The 27,189-nt window shown below is 35.5% G+C and overlaps 1 protein-coding gene across 1 annotated transcript in view; it reads left to right on the top strand.

Moving 5' to 3' along the window:
* Nucleotides 1–13,152: 13,152 nt before the first annotated feature.
* LOC126781213 (voltage-dependent L-type calcium channel subunit beta-3) overlaps nucleotides 13,153–27,189 on the top strand; it is a 187,728-nt gene continuing 173,691 nt past the window's right edge. The window contains exon 1 of the mRNA XM_050506098.1: nucleotides 13,153–13,257. The gene's annotated coding sequence lies outside the window, so the exon portion shown is untranslated. The remainder of the gene's footprint in view (nucleotides 13,258–27,189) is intronic.

Here is a 27,189-nt window from a genome sequence, read left to right on the forward strand (position 1 = left end):
TATATAAGCGATGGTTGACATTTCTTACAATGCCAATGTCTAAGGGCGTTTGGTGACCACTTACCATCAGGTGGCCCATATGCTCGTCCGCCTTCCTATTCTATAAAAAAAAAATAAAAAAAATTGTATAATACACCGTTTGACATATCCCTGGGCTAGTGTGAACGAGACTAAATTGTTGTCGACTTGATCAATTTTTTTTGTGAAAAGCAGACTTGCTGGCATCTGCCCGCCATTCTAGTTTGATACCAGGAATGTGATCATTTCTAAATACTTACATTCGCTTTATGGAAATTTTTAATTACAAATCAGATATTTTAATAAAACTTTACAGTAAATAATATATATAAATATAACGTAGAATATTTTGAATGCAACGCCAAAATTTATGTATCGAACAAGTATGTATACATATAGTGTGTATATAATATCTGCATTATATTCAAATATATATAATTCTTGAGTTATGTAAACCAAAGTATTTACAATTTGCTATATTATTAATGCAGCGAGAAGTACATATAAGTATATAAGATATATATATATAGAATAAGATGTCATGTCCCTGTGTCTGTTGTGCACTGCTGAAATCATCTAACAAGAAAATATCAATACTAAACAGAATTAGTGAAAATAGACGGTACCTACAAAGACGACTTACAAAAAGAAATTATTAAAATTGTCCTTTCTGAAATAGCGTTTGCACTTAGTCCTTTCTTAACACAGAATTTCATTTAATTTAAGCATATTAACTTTGTGAATCATTTTACATATAACGATCAAATTTCTAACTACTCCTAAAAGAAAAACAAAACAAATTAAAACTGAACTCGTTTCCATTCACTAAGATCGGTAGTCAGTGACACGGGTGTATAATAAAATTATAAAATTACAATATATATTATATATTCTGAGAATATAAAGTTTAATAATCAAAATTGAACAATTAAATAACAGTTTCTCTAGACGCGGCCAGTCTACTTTCGTTACATTCATATGGCACCGGAAACATTATGGCCGTTTTAATGATGTCTAATTGGATATATTTTTCGTATCGATTGTACAACTTTATGTTAATTTTTGAATTGCTGTCACATAACGGTATGCCTATTCTGTGATAGACTGTACCCGTTCCGATCGAGTTGCTACGGGTTTTGTGGAGCCAGTTTTAATTTGTTTGCGTTTATTGGTCGATCGTCTATGGATTGTCGTTGGGGTCAAAGTATTGTTGCGTAAAATTAGCGCATGAAAATGTTAATTTGATACTCTCATATCGTAATGGCTAGCGATAAGATCACATTTTTTAGGCTACGTAGTTTAACGATGGACCAAAGCGATTAGGAAATTTAATTTAATTAATTTATTAGGAGAGGATATATTTTTGGTTGTAAAGAAAAATATCATCATGATACATAAAATTTTTAAGATTTTTTTAGTTATGACACGTGTATTTACGATTGCGCATACAGTTATACAAGATTTTGACCAAATAGAAAAGTAGCGTCACGGCCCGAAAATATTCCACTCTTTCTTTTAAGAAGACATTTTCAGCTAAATATCACCAAGCTGTTCCAATACGGGTTGCATGATCATGTAAATGAATTTTATTGACATCGTATAGTGTAGTATTTTCCTCACGACTTTGCCAGCTTCACCAACAAGTATGAGGTGAATTAAAAATACTAAATGCAGACATGAAGACATGAAAACTTGGTGGTGCTTCTTTGGATGTGACTACAATCTTCGTTTAAGATCCAATGGGAAATCTCAGCTCACCATATAAATTATATGAGCTGTAACTCATATAAGAAAACTCGCTTTTCATATGTAAAGGTTTTTTTTTTTACAACTAATATAAATTGTACTATCAGAGTCAGCATCAGATACACATTTTTTTTTAAATAAATTGTCCAGCGTTTGACCGTTGACTTGCCTGATGTTAAGCATCGACACGGTCTAGGATGTAGCACGCTTGCCTATAAGAAACCTGTTTACTCTGGATTTGACCACCAACCAACATTGTACTTATCAGTCAGCTAAGTAGTCTAGCCAAGACAATAGAAAATAAACTTATAATTATAACAAGTACTGCGTGTACTTGTCGACACATACATTAAGTACTTGAAAGCAAAAAACATATAGTGCAATAAGCCAGGCATGATGGTTGAAATGGAAAAAGAAGAGCTACAGCTGGAATCGATTCATCTTACTCCTCTTTTGAATTTTTAGCATCAGTGAATCGTGCGAATTTGACAAAATGAGGGAACTTCCTCGGCTGTAACTCGAAAAATATTACTCCGAAAAAAAAAACAAAAAATACAGTTCTTTTTCGACTACATATTTCGGCGGTGAAGAGGGTGAGAAGGTAATGATTAAGTAAGGAGAACCGATTCCAAGAAAAAAACTTCCCCGATTTAAAGCAAAACTTAAACAGATTTTATTCTTTGAGTACTGGGGACCAATTCTACTGGTATATAACGATTGCGATACGTTACCGATTTAATTCCAATCTAACTTTGAATATTCTATATTTATTCGGTCGGTACCGAACCGATATGATGTTAACGTATACCGTTATGCCAAAACCAAACTTAATGGTTAACTTTTATGCCAATAGTTGATAATTAAATTAAAGAATAGAAAAATGGAAAAAACGCAACGATTACTCTTCGATTCAATTGCGATAAAGTGACAATTTTTTAGTAGAATTCGTCCCCTGCTCTGAACACAAACAATCATAATTTGAAATTAATGCCTTACCTTGTTAAAGGTTTTCTTATTTTTAAATAATTGTGAATAGATTTATAAAATATTGTGTTTTTATTACAGTACTTAGTATTATACAATACATATTAAAATAAAATACGTATACCGTGTCAATGCGGCCTGTGTTATGGGAAGCTTTGCGTTAAATTTAAATAATAAAAAAAAATCATTAATCAAATTTATATATCTTTTGTAATAATAATAATAATAATAATGATTGAGTAATATGGTTTGTAAAAATTAAACGTATACTTTACGGAATCCTAAAATTGTTATCAAATGATGAGCTCAAATTAATAGTGGCCAGTACGACGGCGCTATAAAACGATAGTGAATAAATTATACAAATTCTAGTGATTGTGGAATATTATATCGTAAAATGTCTAGTAGTTCGATAATTAAATTATGTCGAGACATTTTAAATATCTCGGACGATATGGCGATAGGGAATGGTAAAGTGAACATTTTGATAAACTATTAAATATTATCACTTAATGCAAAGGTATTATTATTATAGAATAGGAAGGCGGACGAGCATATGGGCCACCTGATGGTAAGTCACCAACGCCCATAGGCATTGGCATTGTAAGAAAGGTTAAACATCGCTTACATCACCAGTGCGCCACCAAACTTGGGGACTAAGATGTTATGTCCCTTGTGCCTGTAATTAAACTGGCTCACTCACCCTTCAAACCGGAACACAACGAGACCAAGTACTGCTGTTTTGCGTAGTCGTATATCATAGTCGATAATTAAATTTAAGAATAAGAAATCGGATAAACGGCAACGATCACGCTTCGATTCGATTGCGATAATTTGACAATTTGTTAGTAGAATTGTCCTCTGATCCATAGAGAGTAGCACAGGGAGAGATAAAATCATTCCTTATAATGACAATTTGCTGTCAACCATGGGATTTAATATATTAAATCCACTATCTATAATTGCTGCATTATTTTAAATACTATTATAATGAGGTAAATTTTGTATGTTTGTTTTTTCCTGTTTTACGCAAAAACAACTAAACCGATTGAATTTAGAATAGATAGATAGAATTTATCTATAAAAGATCGTTTCACATCCATTCATCGCCTAGAAAAGAACTGATAATCTTCAAACAGCTGAACAGATTTCCTTTGAACATAGTTAAGAACATTTTCGAATGAGTTACCTTTAAAACTAAAAAGAATAACTTTAAATCGGTACAACCGTATAAGAGTTACGTATCACAGACAGCCACACAGACGTTTAACTTATAACAATCTAGGTTTTGCAACGCGATTTAAAAAATAGTACGGGATAAAATCCGTATTTCATTCGTGCAAAGTGCGGGTGGTTAGCTAATATTCAAATATATTCAATTTTATGTCGGGTAAAAAAATATATAAAATTTGTAAGATTGTTGTTAAAAACAAACAAACTCGATAAAAATTCTTGCGTTATTCGTATTTACAAAGAAATTAATTACAAAAGACTTTTTACGGTTTTATTTTGTCCTTTCAATTTATTCGAATATTTTTAATTGCAAATTATATTATTTATAATTATAACTTTTCGTTATTTATGTTCCACTGTGTTAATATAAAGCTATAAAAAAGATAAGATGAAATTAAAAAAAATACAGATTTATTGTCTATGAAGTCATAAAAAATATATAGTAAGGCATATTTAAGATAGTATTGCGATATTCTAATCATAATCGTTTAAATTGATTTTCGTGTTCATTAAGGTTCACTCAACTGACCACAATGATATGAGAGTTTTTTATTGATATGAACACCAGATGAGGAAATGACACTTGACAGTCAGTGGACTCACCACTAGACATTGCTTCCTCTGTAATACGAGTCTTTAATTGTACCTCATGGTTTCTACTTAACAAAGTTATTACGTAAACCAATCTGGGAAGTAAAATTTAAACAACTTCTAATCGTTATATGGAGTATTCGTAATAAATCTGAAAATATTTATAGTTGTTGGTTAACTATGACGACAATAAAAATGACGTGCTGGTTGTGGGTTCGGTTCCTACACAGAACAGACATTTGTGTGCATGAACATGCACGCATGAACTGTTTGTCCTGAGTCTGGATGATCTATATGTGTACATATAAGTATGTATTTACAAAAATGCTATAACTGTTTGAGATCATTTGGTTTATTTTTATAGGAGCTTAATGCAAGCTTTGTCTAAGGTCTGTTAATATTATTATTCTACCGCTAAACAGCAATGATTCGTATTCTTGTTTGTTGTTCGATTCGAAGGATTAGTGAGCTGGTGTAATTAAGAAGGGACATAATCTCAGTTCTTAAGATTGGCGGCGCATTGGCGGCGAATGGAGTGTAATTATATTTCTTATACTACCAATCTCTATCCAACATCACAGTTGTGAAGACTAACCATCAATCCGCCACTACTTACTATTGTCCTTTGATGTCATTATAGAAATGGGTTTTTAACATTAAACAAGTCGTGTTTTGCAGATAACCATTTCATATCATTTATGTAATATAAAATCTTTAAGTTGATATAGGAGTACTATTTATATTGTCAAATAAAATTAATTATTAATTACGTAACACAATTCAACGTTTGATTTCATTATAATGTCCTCCAGACCGATTTCGGCTACGGCGGCGTATCTCAAGAGACATTAGCCAACTGCGCAGGAGATATTATAGTGCATAAGTGTATGCGCAAACACAGGTGCACTCTCTATTCCATAACTCTTGGGACGGGTCGAATGGAACGGCAATCCTATATAACCGGAAAGGGTTCAGGCGCAGGACCAACGGCTTTACGTGCTTTCCGAGGCACGGGAATATACACACTTCCAACTTCCAAGACTCCGGGCTGCTACTGATAATTTTCTGACAGAAAAATTCAATAACTATTTATTGGCCCATCCTGGGAATTGAACCCAGGAACTCCGAGTCAGCGGCCTTACATATACTAGACCAACGAGGCAGTTATTGTATTATATGTGTAAAAATATAAAAATTAGATAAAGAATTGTCTGTATATAAATGTCAATACTTTTAGTATTTACCTACATTTTCTTTTCACTGTCCATCTCTGTGTGTTTATCTTTCACGCGGACACCTCCAAATTACTTTTATTGTAATAATTAGTACAGTTTCTTTATGAGTATGAATATAATATATATATATATATATATATATATATATATATATATATATATATATATATATATATATATATGTAAATTGACACAGCCGCAAATTTATATATAATAATACATATTAGCTAGGTACCTATTATTTGGTTGTACACTACGGTAATAGAACAACAGTACAAATGTAACAGTCTGTGAATGTTCCTCTGATGGGCTAGAGCCTGTTCCCTTCGAGGAGAAGGCTTGGAGCTTATTCGACCACGCTGTCCAATGCGGAGCAGAATCGAGTAAGAAGCGATTACGATATCTCAGCCGCCTCAATTTGGCCATTGGAATACGGAACATGCTGAAACTAGATTATCCTTGGCTAAACATAATATATAAGTGTAGGATTAAACGATTTGTCCTATGACAAACTAGTTTGACCTGAAATCGCACGTATAGTCCTTACGTTTTAGCCTAATAATGTAAATAATATCTATATGTTTAATTCTTAACATAAAAATTAGTTTCACGCAAAAAATAAAATTTTATTTATACTAATGAATATAATTAATTTATAAAATATTTAAATGACCACTATCCCAAATAAATAAAAGTTTGTTTACAAAATTAAGCTAACTGTAAATTAAACTGCTATACATATATATACATATATTAGAATAAAACTATCTACATTTTATTCAAGTAGACTAAACAAGATTGGTTGTATCGTTATTTATTATTAATTTAATCATAAAAATATGTTTCCAATCCATACGAGTACTACATGTTCTATATAAATCTCATCGAGAATAAACATAGTACTTGTTTATTCTCGATGAGAAGGTAGCACTTGTTTTACTGCACTGATCTAATACGGGTTGGTGAAACGTTGTTAAATATGAAAGAAGAATGTTTGCCTTCACCACTGAGCTCAAGGTGAATTATGAGCACACATTAATTACATCTAACACAATTAATATACTCAGATGTGCTTGCCCGGTTAAGAACCCCTAATCTTTAGTTTAGGTCCACATATTTTAGCCACAGTGCATTCTCGGCTTTAAGTAAAAAATACCTCATTTAATATCAACGAATACAAACTCCACGCTTTGCACAATATATATTGTCTTATATATAATATTAGCCCGTCTGGTTTTTATGCAGGTTCGTCTGCGAAGGTACCCGCTAATCATTATTCTACCGCCAAACATAGACTTTAATCTTTGTATTGTGTTCCGTTTTGAAGGGTGAGTGAGTTAGCTTAATTAAAGGGTGGGTAACAAAAAATACTAAAAAGCGTAGATGTCATATTAGTCGATATCCGTTAGGATATATAATATATATTTTAATTGTTTAATGTTTGTGTTTGTATCATTGTGTTCCCGCTATTTTTCGAACGGGTCTTCGTTTCTTTAATCGTCAGTTTCTAATATGTTATATTATTTTATATCTATTTTATACACCTGTTTGTTGTATTACTTTTTTAACATTTATTGTTTTGTTGCGTCTGTTTTCCGCCATGGACCCCGCATGGAGGATCGTTATACAGAATCGCATCCAGTCAGCTCTCAATGATCATGATGTCTCGGTTTTACAATGATTTCGATGTTCGATATATAAATTTTAAGTATCTAAACTCATTTGATAGTAACTACTGAGTTTTCTGGTAGAATCTACATTTTAAACCAGTAATAGCTTTACATTTATTTCAACAAGTTTGTACATGTACGTTGTGTCGAGTAGTTCACACGTTTCCCTTCGTGTTCACCACTTACCATTTGCTAGTTCTTCGAAAATTATTCATGTGCTTTTGTACGCCTGCTTAAATAGAAAAACAATTTTCATTTTATTTAGTAAAGTAAAATACTTATCAAGTATTGTCATTTTAATAATGTATAAGTAAATCTATAATAAGAAAGTACTAATTATTTTCGGTGTATTTGATGATGGCAAACTTCAAATTAATTGTCATAATGAGCTTACAAATTTTTCCCGTTACTAAATTAGAAATTCGCCATCGACAAAAGATATATCCGTAATAGGTTATCCAATGGCTTAGTTATATCTCGACACGCACTGCCCTCCCGAAAGCAAGGAGGGTAAATGAGAAATGGCGCCATTAGCCGCGGAGACAGTGAAAAACAAGTGCACTCAATCTAAATGTGCCGGTTCGACGCGGGAAATTCGATCCAATCACGTCAATTTTTATTGAAAACGACATTTATGGAAATATTTTGTTCCTAATTTGACGTTCTTAGAATTATTTTTTGAAGTATTCTAGGAAAGCAGACAAGTAAAGTACCTGTTGGTAAGTGATTACCAGCTATTATACCATCAAGGAATCGTCAACCACCTAAGATATTGTCCCTTATAATGGCTCAATCCTTCACAACATATTTTCATGTGCTTAATTTGTGTTTCTAGTTCTTCTTGCGCTCGGTGATGGAAAGCAGTAACCCAGCCACCCGCATTGAGCAGCGTGGTGAAAGCTCCAAAACTTCTTTTTAAGAGGAGAGCCTTGGTCTAGAAATGGGACTTTAACAGGTGTGTTTTTATATAGAATAAACTATTGATATTATTTAAGTGCAAATTTATTATATAAAAAAACGATATTAAGGTGAAAAGATAAAATATCGTGAATAAAATTACCTACATTATAACCGCGAAAAACTCTTCCTTCCAAGTTTGGTGGCGTATTGAAATTTGTAACTGATACTTAATATTTCTTACAGTGTCCAATGTCTATGGTGGCGGTGGACCACTAACACCAGTTAGCCCTTTTTCGAGTCCGAATACATATTTGAAATATAAAAGTACGGTAACACTTGTGTCACAACCGATATATTGTAGGGACGATGATAAGCGTCGTTGGTGAAGTCATAGATTTTTCAATATGATCATACATTTCAATAAATCCAATATGACCATTAAAGATATATTTACCGATTATAATTTCATGAATTTATCTTAAATTTTTATTTCAAAGTTTCACTATGACTCGTGCATCGACAGAGAAGTCTGTGCGGTACCATGTCTTAAAAAATAAAAGATAATAATTTATTTATGTTGAACGTATACAATTACTCACTAATATCCTTAGGCTTACAAACTTTGAAGTAAGTAGTTTTGTTAGCCAAAGCTTATTTGGCATATTTTGGTACACAAATATACACCTTATTGCGTTTTGAGTAGGTCCTCATTCAAATCGCAAGAGTTATCTCTATATTCCACATGTTTACGTTCCGTGAAAGAAAACTTCGACATCATCAAACTTTAGAAGTTTCACGTCTCAAAAACTCCGCTTCCCGAATCAAATATCAATTTAGCGTTCAATAAATCAATAAAATAACCATTAATTTTGCGTACATTCTCGGAGGTTGCTAAATAATAGACATCCATCAGCTTTCATTAGCGCCAAGCGGGGGCGCCACCGGCGGCCGGCGGCCGGGCGCCGAGGCTGCGATCGATACCGCACGCAAGCTGCTTGCCGTAGCGATAGGAGCGCCATGAATATTGCCGAATGTTGCCGAACACGCCCGAAACCCTGCCGCACATGACAAATGTCAGTGGTATGGCCTGCAGTTTTCAGGGCTTGTGAAAATTCAGTAAAAAAGTGCATTAAGTAGCATTGTGTTCAAAACTGTAGTGTAGTGACGTTGCTTTTGTTGTTTCATCGTACACACAGATTATCTCGTGTTTAGTGTAAGTTTTTTCAATTGTTTCTTGTAAGTAACGCTGTGTTTATATGATTCAAAGAACAATTTCTATGTATATGTGATACAAACACAGGCTTTAGTGTTAAATACAGACTAATATTCTATATTTAATAATTAAGGTTAATTGTAGGCGTTGTGTGAACAAAATCGATGTTTTCTATGCATGAAATAATATAACCCATCATTCCGCTTTAATCGTATTTCGTTGTCTACTTATGAAACGGTTTTAAATGGTTTTTTTTTATTATACTTGATTTCTGTAATAAGGTTTAACATGTATGAAGGTTTTAGTTGAGTTAAAATGTATAATTTTATTTTTAATACTAATTATATTAGCAAGGACGCTAATGCGCATGTCAGACAAAGGTGTTATGCGTCATCTTTGTTTAATAATAATTACAACTCTTTTATATAAAAACTTTCTCCCTATCTTTTAGTTAATTCGGTAATGTAATAAATTGCGATAACATGTATTATTAATGTTTATTTTTACAATTATCAAAATTCTTGCCACGACAACCATTTTAACAAATTATACGTTAACAATAATTCCTTTTAATATTTTCTATATTAATGGTAATTAATTCGCGCGTTTTAAAATTAAAAACTCACCATATTATATGCATAAAATATTATACGTAACATTGCAGTTACTGCAGGTCTATCGACCTTGACCGAGAATTTGTGCAGTATCAGATGCAGTGGTACCCTCGCCAACTTATTTTGACCTGCGGGTGTCTTATCATTCACTCCGTTTATACCTTGATATTCTGGTTGCGGAGGGGCGGAGAGGATCTTTTTAATGGTCGGGTTAAGAGCCATTATCAAAATGACAGAAGTCAATAAGAGCGAAAGGGATGGGTATAGGATTATAGTTTTAATTTTTTTTTTAATTTAATGCTGTAATATACATATGTATATTTTTTTTTATAAATAGCAGAGAGTTTCTATTGCATATTTTAAAAATGGCGCTCAATATTTTTTTACTGTTATTTATTGGTTAAAATAAAAATATATTTTTTTTAATTACTAAAATAATTAATATGCCATCTGTATATATATTTATACATAAATAGCACAGCAAAGATATAAAAAATAATGTAATATAAATAAAAAGTGATATAAAAAGTAATGAAAGAATATACTTTACACAAAGATGAAATGGTACGATGGATGGGACGCGTGATCGAAGTTTGCGGGTTCAACTCTAGTTAAACAGCACTGAGTTTTTACCTAGTATATTTATATAGAAACATTTCATGTGTTACAACATTTTTTTTTAAATATTATTTATACCACAAAGTGGAGCATAACATACATACGTTTATACGAACATAATATACGTTTTTTTACATTGCTTTAGGTACTAGATTTATTCATAAAACTATATTTTTCCCGACTTCACTTACAATACAAAAATGTTAGATAAAAATTAGCATTTTCAAAGAAATAAATAATGTTTGTTTTTTTTTATTTAAATTGTTTAAACGTTTAAGGGTGGTTACATACGGCGCCGCAAAAGAAGCGGCACCGCTTTTGTAATGGGTGCATTTGTGCACGCGCTTAAATACCGACGAGAAATAATGTGCTATTAGCGACGCGCGGTGACGTAATTCTAAGCATTTTGTATGCAAAAAAAATTAAACTTTGAGTTTAGTTCATCAATTTACACAAGCAGTCGACCGTGGTATCTGCGTTGCGGTTAATAATTACGGCGTCGTATGTTTACGCACTAGTATATTTTATATAGAATGTTCAAGTGAATGTAAATATTCCACTGCTAGGACAAGGCCATCTCTCTTTTTTTGAAAAAGGCTTATATCATATTCATCACGCTGTTCGAATGAAAAATGTTCTCTTTCACCATTATATGTTTATATTTATTTTTATTATTTAAGAATTTATCTACACATAACACGTTTGTTGTCTACACATAACATGACATATCTAGTTAGATACAAAGTTAAAAAAATTATGTACATGTATAACCAAACTACTGATGCTATTTGTAGGCAGTTTGCTTTGTAGTTTTAACTTATGTATACACACATACATATACATATATATATATATATACAAGAAATTGAAATCCACGCGAGGCGCAGATACTTAGGTATAAGTTTAATGTGTATACACATATACATCATGCTATTATATTAGGCTATAGCCTATTCCAATCACAAGAGGGGTAATGACAAATTAACATCGAATTGACACGATATTATTGGTCGAAATCTTGAATAATCGCGATTCGCGGAAAAATTGCGTTTTTCATCAAAAAGTTCCCCGAAGTTCTAATCTGAACTTTGGAAGTTAAATTAAAGTGGTTATAACTAGTAAAGTGGAATAGTGTTGTATTATAAATAAAGGTATTCACTGGTGGTAGGGCTTTGTGCAAGCTCGTCTGGGTAGGTACCACCCACTCATCAGATATTCTACCGCAAAACAGCAATGCTTGATATTGTTGTGTTCCGGTTTGAAGGGTGAGTGAGCCAGTGTAATTACAGGCACAAGGGACGTAAAATCTTAGTTCCCAAGGTTGGTGGCGCATTGGCTATAAGCAATGGTTGACATTTCTTACAATGCCAATGTCCATGCTCGTCCACCTTCCTATTCTATAAAAAAAGAAGAAGTAAATTAATCAAGAACTGTTTGTAGAGCATAATACAGCAGAGCTATTAGAAATCGCATGGAGTGTATAAATCTAAGGTTTGATTATCTTTTCTTCATTTTCGACTAAAATACGGTATATATTGGCCCTGTAGTTTTATCAGTTAGATACATAAGAAAACACTTCTCATTTGTTAGTATAGATATTAAACTGATAAACATATTATGGAATATACTTACATTAATCTCGCACAACAGTTCGCACTATGTTCATTATTTTGTTATTGCAATAATAACGTTATAACTTATTATATTCATTTATTATTTTTCGACATGACATATTTATTTTTACGGTAAAAATACCAAGTGAACATTAATAATTTTATTAAAGAAGCGTAAACACATTTTTTTTTTTTGTCATCAAAACATTGTGACCCCGTGAGAGTTCGCGTTGACACAAGCTGCGCGGGCGCAGGTAGAATGACAACTTTCAAATGTAACCGCCGCCGTTAACCTTTGCACCCGGTTCGAAGCCCGGCCCGGGTCCGTATCAAAAAGTACCTTGATAAATTATCTAGTAGGTTTACAACTATTTAGTTCAAGTTTATTTTATTCGAGCAAAGCGAAGCTTGAAAGTTGGATTTAACCCGTGCGCAGCATTATTAATGTTTTTCAAGATATTGTTATTTATTATTGAATTAGTATTTATTTATTCGCGGTGAAGTCTTAATAGTTCAACAATATAAGGGTCAACAACAAATTCCAATGTAACGGGTTTTTAACTAGACTAATTTTAAATTATCGTTTTGTAAGCTTGTGCAATGGGTCATAATCCCGAATTTAACATATAGATCTAAAGTATGATCGGACAGATACATATATAAGATAGGAAATTTTATAGATATATATTATATTTAAAGTTATGTTATGTTGCAGCGCGGTGGCGCGTCGTCGGGCATGCGCCTCGGCGTAGCATGAGCGGTGCGCGCGCGCACGAGCCCCGCGACCCGCCGCGCCAGCACCGCTCCCACCACCCCCACCAGGTAATTGATTAGCAACTGCATACCTACTAAGGGATGCAATTAACTAGTAATTAATAAAATACAATGAAGGTTATTTAAAGTAGGGTTAATTTTGTTGCTAAAGGCTAACTCGTTGGCAAGAATCACTATTCGTGTTTTTAGTTCATAAGTTTTAGATGAACAAAATAATATAATAATAAAAAAAATAAAGAAGAAAATACTATTTCAGTATAAGCATCTTACTTTAACAAACATCCACTAATAATAAAATCATTTTTCCATAATATACCTGACACTATTAGCCCCATATTTACGTCTACATGTTGTAATATGTACGTACATATCAATACTAATATTGTAAAGGCATAATATTTGATTTTTTGAATGTTTGTTTGTAATGGATAAACTCCGAAACTACTAAACCGATTTTAAGAATGCTTTCGTCAACAGACACAACAGGCTGTATAATGATAGGGATCTTCGAAAATTTCAATTATTTTACTCAAGAATACAAAAATTTTCGTATAATATAATAATTAAGATAGAAAATAAAATTGTTCAACCCGTACAATATTTAATAAGTCATAGAGGTAAAGTTTTGTGTTGGTTATTAAACGTTATGATTTCATCGTAATCCGTTATTCGATGACCGCCTTGTGCCATATTCCTTTAATTGCAAAATATAAAGCAATCTATGTTTGTAGACAATTAGAATTATTGACGTTCGGAACAACAAATTTCAAATTACATAAACGGTCATTTTGCACCACCCACACTTTTTATTATCTTAAGAGGTAGCTTATATGTATTAGAAATGACTTTTAGCGCGCCTTTTTTATCTAATATATATAAATAATATTGAAAAAATCTTTAACATATTAAAAAACTATTTCCCATTGCTATCTGTAAAAGTGATTTTAACCAATCTTATTAGGGCTACATTGTGCTAAATATAATATAATAACTTATATATATCTATATTAAAGTGTCAAAATTGTTAAATAAGTTTTTAGATACTACCATTCAATCATAAACATTCAATCTTATATAATAAATATGGTTTTACTATCTATAATGTAAATACACTAGAATTTAGTTTCCAATTTCGTAGGTTAACATGAAATAAGTCGCGACCATTTCATATTTAAAAAAAGAAAACAGTTTGTTACTTACATTTAAAATAACTTCAAATATACTCGGCTAATTAATAAAGATTATTTTAATTAAACATTCATCGCCTTAACACCAAACGTCCTATTCGTTACTCGGCAATTATAATCCTCTCAATTCGCATGCGCAATTACAACTATGATTATAGCATGTGTTTATTTGGCAATGACCAAAAAGTATTTTATTTCATAGACATGCGACCTCTTTAGTTCCGTTATTCCGTTAATTTAGATCTTAAAGAATTACTGCCATGAGGAATTTGTCGTTTATTATAAGCATAATTTACGCGGGTTGTAAATGTCGTTGTTAAAATATAATTTTATTGGTTAATATTTTCAACATAAGCGTCTAATAAGTTATATTGAATGTGTTCTTGAGAATATAATATAATATGTGACATACCTGTTACATTGCTTAATAATATTTTGTTGTTATTATCTGTTATGCCTATGACTATTATACTTTAATGGAATGTGTACTAAAAAAACTAATACAATATTACTTACTACACTGTGACAAGAACCCATTGAATTTTTGTATACTAGTAGTCTGATTTTAATTGAAAATATTCATTTTTCTCTCCAGTTAAGCTATTGTTAGAACTGGGCACGATAATTGTCCAAAGTGTTACTATTTACAGATAGGTCATTAAAATTTTATTCTCTTTATACAGAGGCAGTCTCAATTTATTCAGCACTAGCTGTTCCTCGCGTTTTCACCCGTATTTAACGTTTCCGTCCCCGTAAAAGCCTGTAGCCTGATATTTTTTTTCTCAATCATTTGTCGATCTGACGAAAAAAATATATTTTCAATTTATACTAGAAGATTCTGATATTATTCGTTCGTTATTTTACGGATTTGATTTGAAATTTGAAAACAAACTTTAGTTGTAGAAGTGAAAGTAAATCCTTTTGGTTTTTTTTTATTGTCAATGTTTTGTTACTGATCATTTATTATTGGTATACTGTACATGCCAATGTCTATTAGCAGACGTGACCTTGTATCACCAAGTCCAATTAGTATCTGTATTAGCTTTTAAATAAATAATAATGCTGTTGTGATTGTTTTGTGCGAACTCACAAATCGATTACAAACAATCATTTAAATATGGCGTATTTTATGGCTGAGTGGCGTCACTTTATGAATGAATTGATCATCGCATCGTTTGATTGAGTCATCGTTTGGTTGTATCGGAGCTTGACCTTTCGATGGCGTTAAAATTATGATCCATTTTAGAAATTTTATCGAAACTTAAATGAGGTCCGGATGTTATACTGAATTTCTTCCCCGTTCCACTATTATGACATTAGTTATGTGCTAACTAATGTCAGTTTAGGATAAATTTACTAATGTTTACATTACCAATGGGATACCTACCATGAAAACTTAAATATTACTGCCTTTGCGCCCGTGATTATATTGGCTCATTCTTTGAGTCTGGAATACAGAAATACGAAAGTATTGCTGCCTGGCGCTCGATGTGTAGGTAGGTAGTAGGTACCTGCCGAATTGTGAATCACATAATTATGTTTTAGATAAAATGCAAAAAATATTCATAAACCACAACGTCATGAAACGTAAGACGCAGAACAAACAGGTTTACCCGCTTTCCGAGGCTCGGTAGAGTGACTGTCAACTTCTTTCAGCTCGGACTGTTGTTGAAAAAAAAACACTAAATCTGTATTGGTGGGACTACATGATCTGCTGTCGACCAGAAATTGTACCAACGAGTTAACTTATGACAGTTGGATAATTACTTTCCGAGAGAGTGTTATCATAAGTATATGTATATACATGAACACAGCCTGTGAATGTCCCAATGCTGCGATAAGACCTTATGTCCTTTTGAGGGTTGGTGGATAAATGAAGTATACTTATTACTTTTTTTAACTCTATTATTTTTTAATCAGATTGGCAGAATAGCTTTCAAATATTGTTTTAAGAAAAATCATTTTGGTATAGTTGGACTCGTTTGATATTCGTCCCGCAGCGGGCGGGGGGCGTGGCTGAGCGAGCGCCGTTCCGTGAAACGGACAAGGTCGTCTGACCCACAGTTATCCGCGATTTGTGCATTATGCGCAGACGCAGCTAATGAGAGCGAATCGCCTAGAATTTATAATGATCTACGCAACTTTTCCGTGGTTGTGTGCGTATGATAATACTAGAATGTTGTATTTTTTTAATATGAATAAAGCGATTTATGTTATTATCTTTCGACATATCACACTTTCATCAGACTTTTTGTCTTATGTACCTAAGAAATAGAGACGAAAATTAATTTTAATTTATTAAAATTAAACTCGTTTTAATTTTGCAGCATCAGAAGTTTTATTGAGATTAATTTTGGACGAATAATGATTTTTAGGTTTTTATGTATCTGTTCACTGAGTATTTTATTACTTAGTTATTTTATATGACTTTAAATTAGCAATATAAAAAGATTTTATAGACGAGTTATATTGTAATAAGAAATATGATATACGGGTAGTACATGACGAGTTTATTTCGAATAAGGTATAATATCGTATTAATAATGGTATCATACTCCTATTCAAATTGCTTTACGTGCTTTTCAATGCACAGGAGTGTAACATTGCCATCTTCTTTATGCCGAGCGGCTACTTAGATTTTCTACTAAAGAAAAACTTTCTAGAACCCACGACCTTATAAATCTTATAAGCAATTTACAAGACTATATTTTTCTTAGATTCTTTATTCGAGTTAAAAGTTTTAAGTAAATTATTATTAAGCATAATAAACACGCCTAGTTATGTATATTATAAGCGCATAAATCTACTAAACTTCAATCGAAATAGGACAAAATCATCCAACCCGTTACATTTTCAAGCTAATACCTACAACCGTCGTCCAGATTAAACTTTTTGCTCGGTTACGTAAGCATAACGAACATAACTGTGCCGGTCGGCACACGGGAACCGAACCCGCATACCTCGGCCGCCGCCACCGTATTATTCAGTAGTTTCTCAGAAAGATCGTCGTATAATAAATTTCGTGCACCGAAGCTCATTATACGGTACGGCCTACATTCCGCCTTACGATTTGCCGTATAAAAAGTTCGCTTTGTTTTGACTATTGTTTACTGGTTACAGATTTGTGTAGGAACAGAGCGGGCATTGCAGGACATCAGTGAGAAATGCTTTGTAATAAGACTCGCAACGTGCACGAATCTAAGTTATTAAGACATACAAGACAAAGTTTAATTAATTTAATATCCCACTGCTGGGCAAAGGTTTTCTCTACCCTTATTCCTACACTCTTTTCTAATACGTGTAGGGTACATTTGCAGATCTACATACGAAACTGCGGGTTTCCCGCTACGCATAAGATTAACTTTGAAACCCAACGTGTGCTAATTTACCCAATTAGTGTGCTAATTTACAAAGAATATCTATATAATACTAGTTTTCACCTGCGTGCTTTTCAGTCAGGTGTTAGGTAAAAAAAGGTAGCAAATGTCATATAAAATTTCCTCAAAATCGGTTGTATAGTCGTAAAGCATAACAGACAGACAGACAGACAATCGGACAGAAAATACTTTCGCATTTATAATATTATATATAAACAGCATGTTGCGTAACTAAGGTATAGTCCTTACTGCTTTTTTCGTATCTTGTCGCTAACGATATTATTTAAAATGGTATCTTTTGAAATTCGAATTCGAATTAGTATTATAATTTTAAATTATTCCAAATACAGACACTTTTCAGTTTTATAATATATATAAGCGTATTGTCAACTCTGCCCACCTTCTCTGCTCCCATCACGGAACCGTGGTTCGTTCAATTCGCCCGACACTCGCCCAGCGAGACAAAATAAAACCAAGCTAACATTATCCTTAGCATTTTTCTAAGTCAATTAAATGCTACCCAAGATGGCTGCCGTTATTCGACTGTTTCTTTGTATACAGTCAAAATGTTCTACTGTTATTAGTTATGCTATGTAGCGGTGAAATATTCTAGATTTATAGGAAAAAATAACTTCTTAGAATCTTATAGCGTGGTTATCATAGTCTTAATTCTGACTTGATACTATTATAAGTTTTTGTTGGACATTTTATTATTAGCAGATATGTAGCAATTCAAGGCCCCTAGGCATTTAAGGGGGGGGGGGGGCATTCTGGTTAACGGTTAGAATAAAATTATATTATTAGGCTCCCTAAGGCTATTGGAGGTTGGTGCCTTGTACGCTTAGGCATAAACCCGGAGTTGATTTCAAGCAGGGTTCTCTAATATATGTTTATATGTATTCCTTGTTACAAGTTACCTCATTGTATAATAGATATTATAAATAGCAATACAGTATTGTTGTTATGGTTTGAAGAGTGAGTGAACCAGGGTAATTACTGGAACAAAAATAACACCTTAGTTCCCAAGGTTGGTGGTGTATTGACTTTATTTTTCCATGGTTATTATTTTGCGCACTGTCAATGTCTATAGGCTGTGGTTACCAATTACCATGAGGTGTCAGTCTGCCTATCTATTTTTATTAAAAAAAATTGGTAGACACTTGAGAAACGAGGCACTTATTTACCGTTTTCCTGTCGGTTGTTTCTAAAATAACAATGAACAATGGCTACATATATGTTATAGAACGACGTTTTACGACTATTTCTAATATTCAAATCTCCGCTAAACCATTGAACTCGACGAAAATGGCCGCGAGAAGAATAAAAATTATTAAATAGGTAAACTTGTATGGGCTCGGACTGTAAAAGTCCACACTCGGTCTAATGAGCGTCTAAGATTTATGGCCAGTAAATAATGCTTACAAGAAATGACCATAAGCGCCTGCGGTATATCGGATTGTTCGCGATCAGAGCGATGCCACTTTCAAATGATCTTTTATCCCATGTAACCTCTTTGTTTGTAAACAGAATCTAATAATGCATGTCAGTTAGTGTTTTCGAACTTTATCCCAAAAAGGCAAACTGATATTCCACTATGCTGTTCTATTGCAGACTGGTAAATATACGTGTGGCAAAATCGTATTTAACTTATTAAGGTTTCCTCACGATTGTTCAACGCCGAGTATGAAATTTATTTATTCAAAATCAAAATATTTATTATTCAAATAGACTTTTACAAGTACTTCCATCTACCGATCAAGCGTTACCACCAGTTCGGATTGTGGATTCTACCGAAAAGAATCGGCACGAAATTTAGTAGTTACTCTTTGTTTTTTTTTTTAAATCCAATTTTTTATTAATTACGTGCTTTTAACTCCTGCATGAGATCTAGCAGTCATTCAATCCACGCATTTTTGTCAGACATATATTCAGTAAGAAAGCAATTGACTTTACTAATAAGATTATTTTTTATAACTAATTGAAGCCTGCTTTGTGGCAACTCAAGTACAGATTGCGGAATTTTATTAAAAATGCGTATACCTAGCTAAAAACGATTGATTAACTTTATTAAGATTAAAGTTTTGAATGATTATTTTATTTTTATTTATAGTGTTAAATTGATGTCACTTTTCTTTATATACTGATTAATATGTTTATTTATATAAAATATTTGCATAAATATACTGTGATGCAACTTTCATAATACCAACATTCGTAAACATATCTCTGATCGAAGTTCTAGTTCCTAAATTATAGATAGTCCGTATGGCTCTATTTTAAACAATGAAAATCACTGCAATGTCATCCGGTATACTCCGAAGAAGGATGCTGTAAGACATATTTACTTGGATCTCCGACAGTTGTACATATAATTAATCCAATGCAACACTTTACTTTAATTTAAAAGTAAATAAATACTATTAATTATAGGAGACACATCATTCCCAACCACAAAAATAATGTTTTGAATTAGCTTCAATAAAAAGAATAATTATGAAAACTGGGTGGTATTCGCTCGGTTATGAAGAAGAAATCTTCGGTAACATCTCTTTTCTATCCATTACTTCACCTGACTCTTTCCAAAATCTTCATTTAAATTTTTAGTTTTATTATCTCTTAATATATTTTGATCAGTCTGTATATCAATCATGTAATCTTTATGTGTGTAACCTTTTTTAATTCACTTATAATTATTTCACCGCTGCTGTTTATTTTCAATATATGCATGTATATGTACAGATGATAGGGCGTGTTTTATTGTGTATCAATGAATCGTTAAACAGCGCTACACAATATTTAAAAATAGATATTAAGTTGTTAAATAAAATATAATCTGTAAATGTAGACAGGAATATTTTGGAATTTTTTTATATACAATAACGTATAATAAATGTAATATTAATAAGATTGTTCATATTGACATATTATATATAACTATTTAATTAATTCTATAGCAGACGAGATGGCCCAGTGGTAAGAACACGTCAATCTTAACCAATGATCGTGGGTTCAAGCACCACTGCAACCCGGGCCAGCACCACTGAATTTTCATATGTTTAATTTGTAATTATAATTCATCTCGTCATTTACGGTGAAGGAAAACATCGTGAATAAACCTGCATGTGTCTAATTTCACTGAAATTCTGCTACATGTGTATTCCACCAATCCGCATTGGAGCAGCGTGGTGGAATTACTTCCAAACCTTCTCCTCAAAAAGGGAGAGGAGGCCTTAGCCCAGCAGTGGGATATTCACAGGCTGCTACCAATATAACTATTTACTTAGTCTTACTTAATAGTGCTATAAAGGTGCGTTCTTCTCTATTTATACATTCTCTATGTATACATTACTGTACTGTAAATATTAAATTAAATTTAAAGAAGAAGAACCGACAGGAAACTCGATAGTCTGCGCCTCTTGTCATTAATCATTTACAAGTACACATTTTAATTGATATATTTTATATGTAAATCAACGAATACTGACTCTAATGACCGGGAGAATTGGCGCGTCTGTGAGAATGCCTATGTCCAGCAGTGAATTAATGTGGGCTGAATGTGATGATGATGATGATGATGACTGAGTCTAAGATTTTTATCATCTACGTGCACTGGTGGTAGAGCTTTGTGCAGGCTCGTCTGAGTAGGTACCACCCACTCATCAGATATTTTACCACACTACTTGGTATTGTTGTGTTCCGGTTTGAAGGGTGAGTGAGCCAGTGTAATTACAGGTGAAGTGAGTCGTAGCTTAACCACCAATTAAAAACTCCGGCAGACTTTAAGAGTTATTTATTGTGACAAGTCAACAATGTTTACATTAGAGCGTACAGTAAAAATAATTGAAATAATTAATTAAAAATAAACAACAACAACAGCGCTTATATTGGCATTCCCCTCTCACGATGACCACCACGCGTGCTTGCCACTTTTGGGACCTCCTCCTAGGCGAAAACAAAAGCGATGCATGCGGCCATCTTGCTGGGGGTGTGGTCAAGCGTGTGACGTCGCTGCGAGGACAATAGATGCGCATGCGACCATATTGCTGAAGGGGTGTATCCATACGTGTGACGACAAACATCAGACCACTGCAACATCACCTGATCAATGACGTAGTTGATCAGGTGATGTTTGTGCTGCGTTTAGACGCATTGTGCACTCGCCACACTACTCCCCCGCCGAGACCGTGACTACGGGCGATAGTAGTTTGGGAATCTGACCACTCTACCACTCCTGGTTTTACTGGCAGGGATGGCATCAGGCTTCTCCTGAACTTTGATATTCTGGTCTGTCTGGTCCTCAGCGAGTATGTAAGCTGGTTTCAGTCTGTTTATGCTGATTCGCTGCGTTTTGCCTTGTACGTCGATGTCAAAGGTTTTCTCCTCGCGTCGCAGCACCCTGTATGGACCTGAATAAGGTGCTTGAAGGGGTTTCCGATGGGGACCCTGCCGGACAAATACGTGCGAGGTAAGCATAAGGTCTTTTGGTATGTAAAAAGTTTGATTAGAACTTGTGTGCCAAGATGATGGTTGTGGCCTTAATTTATTGACATGTGTTCGGATTCTACCAATGAATTCGGTGATGTCCTCGATGATTGGGGGTGCTGATGAGAAGAACTGTCCAGGTAACCGCAGTGGTTCCCCGTAGACAAGTTCGGCAGTTGAAGCTTTAATGTCATCTTTGTATGCGCTGCGTATACCTAGTAATACCCAAGATAACACTTCTACCCAGTTCGGGGTAGAATGACAGGCAATTGCGGCTTTTAATTGACGGTGTAGTCTTTCTACCATACCATTAGCTGCCGGATGATATGCCGTTGTGGTATGATAATAATAATAATAATATCCTGGGACATTTTTCACACACGGCCATCTGATCCCAAATTAAGCTTGTACAAAGCTTGTGCTATGGAAACCAGACAACTGATATACTACACATACTACTTTTCTTTTGTAAATACATACTTATATAGATAATTACACCCAGACTCAAGACAAACAGACATGTTCATGCACACAAATGTCTGTCCTGGGTGGGAATCGAACCCACAACCTTCGGCGTGAAAGGCAAGTATCTACCAACCACGCCAACCGGCTCGTCATTGATGATTGGCACCGATGAGCTTGACCAGTTCTTTGAAAGCGCCCGACTCAAACTGCCGTCCACGGTCAGTGGTGATGTGTTCGGGGCACCCGAACCGTGATATCCAACCACTGGAAAGGGCAGCAATGCAGCTTTCGGCGGTGATGTCCTGTAGTGGGTAGACTTCTGGCCACCTTGTGTAGCGGTCCACGATGGTTAGGCAGTACCTGTAACCTAAACATAAAGGTAAAGGACCTATCAAATCCAAGTGGATGTGTCGAAAACGTGCGGAAGGGCTTTCGAAGGCTTGTAGCGGCGCTTGAGTGTGTCTGGTCACTTTGCTTTGCTGACATTGTTGACACTCCTTTACCCATTGTCGACAGTCTTTGCGGATACCAGGCCAAATGTATCGCTTTGTAACTAACTTGACCATAGGCTTGGCTCCTGGATGGCTTAAATTGTGGAGAGAATCGAATACCTGCTTGCGATATGAAGGTGTGATGAATGGTCGAGGATTACTTTGAGAGACATCGCAGTATACCAGAAGAGCTGGCTCTGACTCTAATCGTATTTTCTTCAACCTAAGCGAAGACCCATTTTTCCTCTTGTGCCTGTCTCGATACGCGAAAGGGCATCTGCAACAATATTGTCTTTACCAGCTACATATCTGAAGTCTGTGGTGAATTGGCTTATAAAGTCCAAGTAGCGAAACTGGCGTGGCGAACTGTTCTCTCGGTGATTAGCAAAGACAAACGTAAGTGGTTTATGGTCCGTGATGATGCAAAATGTCCGAGCTTCCACCATAAATCTGAAATGTCTAATTGCGTCATACACTGCCAATAACTCTCGGTCATATGGGCTGTACTTTTTCTGTGATGGACATAGCTTCCTCGAAAAGAATGCTAAGGGTTGCCATTCATTGTTCTTGAACTGTTGCAGCACAGCACCTATTGCTGTATCTGAAGCGTCCGTCTGTATGGACAGTTCTGCTTGAGGATCTGGGTGGACCAAAAGCGTGGCTTCTGAAAGTTGCTTTTTACACAGTTCGAAAGACTCTAATAGTGTAGGCGTCATGTTAATAGGCTGCGATCCCTTCGTTTTAGGCCCAACGAGGAGTTGGTTGAGCGGTGCCTGAACTTTTGCAGCATTAGGTATAAAACGGCGATAAAAATTGATCATACCTAAAAATCTTCGTAATTCTTTTAGCGTCTTGGGTACCGGGAAGTTCTGAATGGCTTCAACCTTCGATTCTAACGGCTGTATTCCTGCTGCTGACACGTTGTGGCCCAGGAACTGGACTTGCGTTTTGCCGAAAGTACATTTGTTGGTATTTATTAGAACTCCATATTCTGCTAGTCTTTGGAACAACAACTTGAGATGCTCCTGATGAAGGGTACTGCTGCTGCTGAAGACTAGAATGTCATCCAAGTACCCGTAACAAAAATCTAAGCCCCGCAGTACCTCGTCCATGAATCTTTGAAAGGTCTGTGCGGCGTTACGAAGACCGAACGTCATGAACGGGAATTCGTAAAGCCCGAAAGGAGTGGCGATAGCGGTTTTCGGAATGTCGTCTTCGTATACTGGTATCTGATGATAAGCTTCAACCAGGTCTATGGTTGAAAAGACCGTACTGCCTTTCAACTGGCACGTAAAATCATGCAAGTGCCTGATAGGGTACTTATCGGGAATTGTACGGGCGTTTAGGGCTCTGTAATCGCCGCACGGTCGCCACCCGTCGTTTTTCTTCTTAGTTAAATGTAACGGTGATGACCATGGGCTGTCAGATCTTCTTGCTGTGCCACTCTGTAACATCTCATCGAACTCTTGCTTAGCAATTTTTAGTCTTTCCGGGTCTAACCGTCGCGGGCGGCTAGATACCGGTGGTCCATCGGTGGTACGGATATGGTGCACCATAGAGTGTTTGGTGATGAGCGGCTTTCCAGCAGGACGAGTGATTTCTGGGAATTCTCTAAGCAGGCGATGATAAGATGTATCCTCTAAAGTCGTACGGACTGAGGAAATTTTTTCCGTAGAACGTTGTTTCGGGAGTGCAACAGCAAGTGTGGTAACACCGTCAACGAGGCGCTGGTTGTGACAGTCGACTAGCAGGTTGTAGTAACTTAAAAAGTCGACGCCGATGATGGGCTTTGAGACGTCTGCTACGACGAAATGCCACGTGAAAGCGCGCCTAAGTCCTAGATCCAGCGTTAAGGGGAGGAAGCCATATGTGTAAATGATAGTCCCATCTGCAGCCAACAATTCGTATCCCGTTTTGTTTCTAGGTTCCCGAACAGCGGGTCTTGGAAAGACACAGAGGTCTGAACCGGTGTCAACTAAATATTGCACTTTGGTCTTGCGATCCGTGATGAACAGGCGGCCCGAAATTGTAAGGCAGTCGTTTACCGCCACTACTGGCTGCCTTGAGCGTTTCCCATCTTCTTGTAGCTACACGGTTGAATACATTTGCGTGCGCGCTCGCCGAATCTATAATGGTACCAACAGTACGGGTAGTTATTTGTTTGTGAGCGGGAACGTGCGCGGGAATGTCGTCGCGATCTGTCTATGGCGAATCGTGAGCGGGATCGTGGCTGTCTTCGGTTAAGTTGCATGCTAAGTATCTCCATCTGCTTGCTCAGCTCAGCTACGGTCTGGTTCAGGCTTTCGAAATTAGTACTTGGTACTCCTAGAGTGGAACTAGATGCACTAGCTACTTGCCCGGCTACTCGACCGGCTACTGGCACGGCTACTTGCTCGGACACTTGCAATGTTGCTGGAACGATTTCGTTGATACGGTCGGCAAGCTCTGCCATGTCTTCAAGGCTCATCTTCGTATGCTGCGCTGCTATACACGTCTGCAAATGCGTTGGGAGTCGACTTGATCAGATGGTACGGATAAAATCGGTTGGAACAGTTGGCCCAGCTAGATGTTGTAGATGCCGTAAAAATTGTGTGGGCTTTCTATCACCGAGTTCCTCGTGCATTAGCAGTTGTTTTATTTTCCGCTCTTGTGAAGCTGACAGCCTCCGTATTAATTCGGCTTTTAATTTGTCGTACCTGCCGGTGGAAGGTGGAGCTACGACCAGGTCCCTTATTTCCGCCGTGTGCTGTGGTTCCAGTTGCGCTAGTACGTAATAGAACTTCGTGAAGTCTTCTCGGATGCCGGACAGGGTGAATTGGCCTTCGAGCTGTGCGAACCATAATTCTGGATCATCTGGGTTGAATACAGGTACTCTCACTCCAACTCGCATCGTTTCTCCAGTGGCCGGAAGGGCGGTAACAGCTGTGGCGTCACGTGATAATGGAGCGTCCGGCATTGACATCTTGAAAGGTCTTCTTCTTCTTCGTGCTTCAAACGTCGGGGTCACCGGTGAAGTGAGTCGTAGCTTAACCACCAATTAAAAACTCCGGCAGACTTTAAGAGTTATTTATTGTGACAAGTCAACAATGTTTACATTAGAGCGTACAGTAAAAATAATTGAAATAATTAATTAAAAATAAACAACAACAACAACAGCGCTTATATAGGCATTCCCCTCTCACGATGACCACCACGCGTGTTTGTCACTTTTGGGACGTCCTCCTAGGCGAAAACAAAAGCGATGCATGCGGCCATCTTGCTGGGGGTGTGGTCAAGCGTGTGACGTCGCTGCGAGGACAATAGATGCGCATGCGACCATATTGCCGAAGGGGTGTATCCATACGTGTGACGACATACATCAGACCACTGCAACATCACCTGATCAATGACGTAGTTGATCAGGTGATGTTTGTGCTGCGTTTAGACGCATTGTGCACTCGCCACACAGGCACAAGGGACATAACATCTTAGTTCCCAAGGTTGGTGGCGCATTGGTGATGTAAGCGATGGTTAACATTTCTTACAATGCCAATGTCTAAGGGCGTTTGGTGACCACTTACCATCAGGTGGCCCATATGCTCGTCTGCCTTCGTATTCTATAAAAAAAAAAACGTAAAATTGCACAGAATATATTTATTGTTCATATTGTTTAACATGAGTTTTATATGATCTGCCGGATTTTATTATAAAATCGAATATTCCGTCCCAAGAAGAATGTATTGACTTTACGAAGTCGCAAACTTTGTGTTACATGTTTATATTTACTTCTTCTGTTTATACAATGCTTGTCAAGGTTTCTCTGAAAATAATAAACTTTGTTGAGGATACTTGGTATGTATATGATCGATATAATTATTACCGTAAGTTTTTTTTGCATTAATTATGTCCAATGCGCCATCAACCTTAGGAACTAACATGTTATGTCCCTTCTGGGTCGCTTACTCTTTAAACTGGAATATAACAACATTAAGTATTGAT

This window comes from Nymphalis io, chromosome 3, assembly GCF_905147045.1.
Source record: "Nymphalis io chromosome 3, ilAglIoxx1.1, whole genome shotgun sequence".
In the NCBI taxonomy this organism is placed as follows: Eukaryota; Metazoa; Arthropoda; class Insecta; order Lepidoptera; family Nymphalidae; genus Nymphalis; species Nymphalis io.